Raw genomic sequence first — 6,000 nt, 5'->3', positions numbered from 1 at the left:
TTTTGCTTCTACAAAATGCTATAAAAGATTCAAGCTTCTGGGCCAGTTCGGCTTTGCAGTAACACATGTCCCTTGGGCTTCTCCCCAAATTGCATTTTTTCCTAGATTCAGTCAATTATTTGCCTTGGATAATGTACTAGCTTTGCTGAGAACTTCTAGAAACCTGATCCTTCTGGTCGTTCGCCGGCAAAGAAACCCTTTGATTTCAAACAAAAATGTCCTCACAGATCATTTGGAAACCAGGGTGACAGGGAAGTGCCTCATTCCACCCCGTTCTGTCTGTTCTGTCATCTCAGCCCGCCCCGCCCCCACATCGCGTCTCCTGTCCTAGATATTGAAGGGTTCCCTCAGAAACACGCTGCCTTGATCTTCTAGTCATTAAAACCTCATTGCAAGTCCCTATTGGTTCAGGAATTTTCACTGACCCTGGAAGGGATGGCGTGGTTCAGAGGCAGGCAGTGTGGGGGTGGTGTGTTGCCTGTGTGTGTGTTATATGTGTGCATATGTGCTTGTGTGAATCTGAGTGTGTGTGTGGCACGGCTGAGTGTATGGGGCTGGGTGCTGGTGATGGCTTGTACCAGGAAGACATGGCAATGGGCAGAAACAGGCGGACTTGTGTGTAGGGTACTCTTACCACCTTGGGATTCATATTTTCTCTTTGTTCCCTGCATAAAGCCCCTTGTTTATTTTGGAGTAGGGCAACTGTGGAAATGATCTGATAACAGCGTTTCCCCACATAGCGTTCGTCATTATCTCCCAACACAGGAAGAGAGACATGCAGCACGTGGGAAGTTCGAGTTTGGCAACTCACATCAGCGAGCATTTGCTGCGGACCCGTTGGGCAGGTCCCCTCCGTTCCTGCCTCCCTGCTCTTTTGCAAGCCGTCCTCAGAGTCGCCTTTCCTCTGGCCTGTGCCTTATCCAATTCCTGCCCATTCTTCAAAAGCTAACTCTGTGCCTACTACAGCTCGGGCCACCACCTAGTGGGTCCCCAGTGCTTGTTGGAGTGGGAAAGGGCTGCTCCTCGGAATCACTCAGAGGCTTTTAGAAAACACAAACGTCCAGGCCCCTGCCCTGCGCAGTCTGATCGGTGGGTCTGGGATGGGAGCTGGGCTGCCACACTTTTTAAAAGCTCCATAGGTGATTCCAGTGCTCACCTGGGGTTGGGACCCATGGCTCCAGAGGCAAAGTGACACATCCAAACGCCTAATTGCTTTCCGGTTGGCCTCATGGTCACCTTGTGGTTAGGAAGCAACCTGAAGACAGGGACTAGCTTTGCATCTCTCTGGTCTACCCTGCAGAGCCTAGCCGAGATCAGGGCACTCGACGTCATTAGTGTTCTAGAAGATCATAGAGTCATGTCCATTGATGACTCCCGAGTTTGTGTCCCTAGCCCAGGCGTCTCCTTTGAGTTCTAGTCTTACATAAACTGTGCTGATTATTAAGCTGTTGTCTCTCGGCCCCAAACCCACCTGTCTGGACTCCGCCTGTGCTGCTGGGGCTGGAGCTCTGCAGGCGGCATTTCCCCTTGCCAGCTGGTCCACTGGCAGCCTTCAAGGGAGAAGGAAAATGCTGCTCTCTGTCTTGCTCGCCCTCCTGGTCGGCGTCACTGCATGGATGGCCCTTCCTGGGCAGTGGCAGGTTAGCTGTTGCTGTCAGTTTCCAGCTTTTTCCCCCCGCTGCCAGAACTGGCCTCCTGGAACTCCCTCCTACACCGCCCCAGCCTGGCAGCGAGACCTGCTCCAAGATGGGGGTCCCAGCCCAGCAGGGCTCCCCTCTGAGCCTCGGGTTCTGATGACCCCGCCCTCTTCCCTTCCTTCCCCAGCCCTGGGGGTGATAGTGGAGCTGCAGTTGCCACCTCTGTGTTCGCCCAGTGTCCCTTTTCTGCCCTGAGTCCTCCAATACCTTGTTAACCAATTCCTGTATTCAATTCTCTCTGCTACAAGGACCGGGGTGGTTTCCGTTTTCCTCACTGAACAGGACTGACACAGTATCAGCTGCCGCTGTTTGATTCCACTCGCTTGTCTCTCCAGCATCTTTACTCATCCCAGGCAGAACTCTGGTATTTCCCCGAGAACTGCCCTTCTCCCCTGTCTGGATCCATCGTCGCCCCGGTGCTGACCCAGAACCTCGAGCCTCATCCTTGGCCGCTCTCTCCTGCTCCCCACACATCCATTGGTCAGACGGTGCCGTTGATTCTGCCTTGAATTGTCCCCTCGTCCAGGGAACCGTGCCTGGGCTAACCGTCCTCCTGCCTTTCTCCTGGCCCCGCACAACCCATATCCCCACAGAACCAAATGTAATACCACTAAAATATTGATAGGGTCGTGACATTGCCTGACCAGCCTTCAACAGCTTCCTGAGGCACATACCCTCTGTACTGGCTCACAAGTCCTGCCAAAGCCATTTACTGCCTGCCCTCCTTGTTTCCTGCACTCCAGCCGCCCTGGCTGTGTTCCTGTTTCTGTTTTGTTTGTTTTTTTTTTTAAAGATTGGCACCATAGCTAACATCTGTTGCCAATCTTCCTTTTTTTCCCTTCTTCTTCTTCTCCCCAAAGCCCCCCAGTATATAGCTGTATATTCTAGTTGTGAGTGCCTCTGGTTGTGCTATGTTGGATGCCACCTCAGCGTGACTTGATGAGTGGTGCCGTGTCCGCACCTGGGATCCGAACAGGAGAAACCCTGGGTCGCTGAAGCGGAGCGCACGAACTCAACCACTCAGCCACTGGACTGGCCCCTTGTGTTCCTGTTTCTTGAACATGCCAAGCCCTTTCCTGCCACAGGGCCTTGGCACCAGCTGCCCCTCTGTCTGGAATACTTTTCTCCTCTGCTCATTGCATAGCTGGCTCCTCCCCATTCATAAGGAAGCAGCTTTAAATTCACCTCTTGGGGAACCCTTAATGAACACCCTCTGTCTTGGTCAGTGCGGGCTGCTATAACAGAGTCTCATAGACTAGGCGCCTTATAAACAACAGAAATTTATTTCTCACAGTTCTGGACGCTGGAGGTCCGAGATCAGGGTGCCAGTGTTGTTGGGTTCTCTTCCGAGTCACGGACTGCTGACCTCGTTGTCTTCTCACATGGTAGAAAGAGAGTGAGCGGGCTCTCTGGCCTCTTCTTATGAGGGCACTAGTGCCATTCATGGGGACCCCACCCTCATGACTTCATTGCCTCCCATGGCCCCACCTCCAAACGCCATCACATGGGGATTAGGGTTTGACAAGGACTTGGGGGACACGACGTTCAGTCCATTACACTCTCGTTAGAGCTGATATCTCCCAGCTCCGAGCCCCTTTCACTCCCAGCACTTTTCATCACTTCCGGTCATCTACATGTTTATATCTTTACTTCCTCTCTTCCTCACCAGGCTGTGAAATACGTGGGGCACACACTCTCTGTGATGGCTCCTCATATCTGGTTCATTCACCACTGCCTTCCCACACCTTGTCCTCAGCTCTCATTACACGTGTGCTAAATGAATGAATGAGTGAATCTAGAGTGGGTATCAAAAAAAGGAAATGAAAAGAAAAGAAGGAGAAAGAGGAGAAGTGCAAGAAAACTACCATTTACTTAGCTAGCAACTGTCCTAATGCACTGCCAGCTGTTTTCAAGTAGACGCTGCCACTAATTATCTGTAGCCACAGAGTCTCCTCTGAAGAAAGACTGCTGGAATATTGAATTGTGTAGATATACGGAGAGAGTATGGCTCAACATAGTGGTACACGTTTATGAATCTCTTGGTTCCATGTGGCATACAGACACATACGTATATGTGCACTACACACACACGTGTTGCACCCTATAAAACTGCATCCCCTTTCATGATATTCTGCTTTGGAACATGCTGTCACCTACAGTACTCATCTGAATCTGATAACAATCTTAAGAGGTGGGTCAAGGAGCATTATTCTCATTTTGTTAAAGATCATCTGTAAGATATCTCATGAAACCCCATCATTGTGTAGATGGAGAAGCTGACGCCCAGAGTGAGACAGGGCCTTGCTTGAGGTCACACAGCAAGTCAGTCAAGAGCTGCTGTGAAAACCAGATCCTTCCTCCCTCTGTGTACCTCAAGAAGGTCCTGAAAGCAGGGCACCGTGTGAATCATCACCTCGGGGGCTAAGGATGTGCAGGGGTTTCTGTGCCATTAAGAAATTCCATCTTGGGGCTGGCCCGGTGGCTCAGCAGTAAAGTGTGCGTGTTCTGCTTTGGCGGCCCAGTGTTCGCCACTTTGGATCCTGGGTGCAGACTTATATACTGCTTATCAAGCCATGCTGTGGTAGGCGTCCCACATATAAAGTAGAGGAAGATGGGCATGGATGTTAACTCAGGGCCAGTCTTCCTGAGCAAAAAGAGGAGGATTAGCAGCAGATGTTAGCTCAGGGCTAATCTTCCTCAAAAAACAAAAAACAAAAAACAAAAAACAAATCCCATCTTGGGGCGGCCCCATGGCGGAGTGGTTAAGTTCGTGTGCTCTGCTTTGGTGGCCCAGGGTTCACCAGTTTGGATCCCGGGTGCAGACCTCCACACGCTTGTCAAGGCATGCTTGGGCAGCATCCCACACGGAAGAACTAGAATGACCTTCAACTAGGACAAACAACTGTGTACTGGGGCTTTGGGGAGGAAAAAAAAAGAGGAAGATTGGCAACAGATGTTAGCTCAGGGCCAATAAAAAAAGCATTAAAGAGAAAGTTGCAAAGTCTTTAAAAGAGAGAAAAAAAAGAAATCCCCTCTTGCATTTGGCAGAATGGCCCAGCTGCTGGTTAAGGCGCCTCTCAGAGAATCCAGCAAACCGTCTTGTCTCTGAACCCAAGTGTACGTGTTCCCTAGAGAGGCAGGATCAGGGCACTGTGGCTGATCTGATTCTGGCCATCCCTGTCGGCTCTGTGGGGAGGTGTGATCATTGTAATGCAATATTCATACCATTCTATTTTTTTAGTTTAATTTTATTTTAGTTTATCAGTAGTAAAATCCCTGCTGGCATGTCATTTAATTTGCTCCCCGTGCTAATGATGATTCTGAGCCTTTTACAGAAATAATTATATGGTAATACCAAATCTGATGGTGGATTCAAGCCATCATCTACAGTAATAGGATCATAACGAAGCTCCCTGGGGTGCTCCTTTTTGTAATACTGTTGGGGGCAGGGCAGGAATCTGCTCAGCTTCATCTCACATTATCACAAGATGCTCACTAGGGTCCTCTCCTGGGGAAAGGGCCTTTTCTGGCTCTGACACTGAGCCTGTGGACAAAATAAAAGGTTACAAAGCAGTGGTCTGTCCTGTGCGTGAAGCTAGACGGGCCGACCGCCCCAGCTGGTGGGACAGCTCCTGAAAAGGACGAGATTAACGGAGGTGGAGAGCAGTCACTCCCTGTCTCTTTCCATGCCCACTCCCACTTCTGTGTGTAGACCCCCACCATGCAAACTGAAAAGGGGGCTCAGAGGAGGGTCACTCTGTGTGCCTGCCTTTCAGCAGCACATGTAACCTGGTCTAGCGTGCAATGTGAGCCACCCTGAGCCAGGCGCTGGAACAGAATGAACGAGATACTCTCTCTGCCCTAAAGACTGGGGACGAATAAGAACTCCTAAGTTTCATGGCTGGAATAGATGTCTCTCTGGGGGATGGGAGTGGGGAGGAGGGCTCTGCGTGTAGTGAGAACCCAGGGGAGAAGAGAGGTGTCATCCCCAGCTGGAGAATCAGCAGATACTTCCCAGAAGAAGCGGTTGAACTGAGTCTTGAAAGACTGATGGTGTTTTCTGGGGAGAAATGGGGTATGGTTCAGGAGAGGGTTGTTCTAGGCAGATGGGGTTTTGTTAGACAAAAAACCCCGGGGGCTTCATATTGTCTGAAGGGCCAGGCCAAATGCAGCGAGGCTGGAGCCGACACTTGACTCTGTCCTTCTTTCCTGCCTTGCTTCAAAGAACCATCTGACCAGTCACTCTGCTGCCCCTCCTTTGCTCTGGGGACCAGGAGGAGTGAGAAGAGGGAGAGCTCTCATT

Source organism: Equus przewalskii, chromosome 15 (assembly GCF_037783145.1).
Source record: "Equus przewalskii isolate Varuska chromosome 15, EquPr2, whole genome shotgun sequence".
NCBI lineage: Eukaryota > Metazoa > Chordata > Mammalia > Perissodactyla > Equidae > Equus > Equus przewalskii.
The sequence above is the reverse complement of the archived record's forward strand: the minus strand, read 5'-3'. Positions refer to the sequence as shown.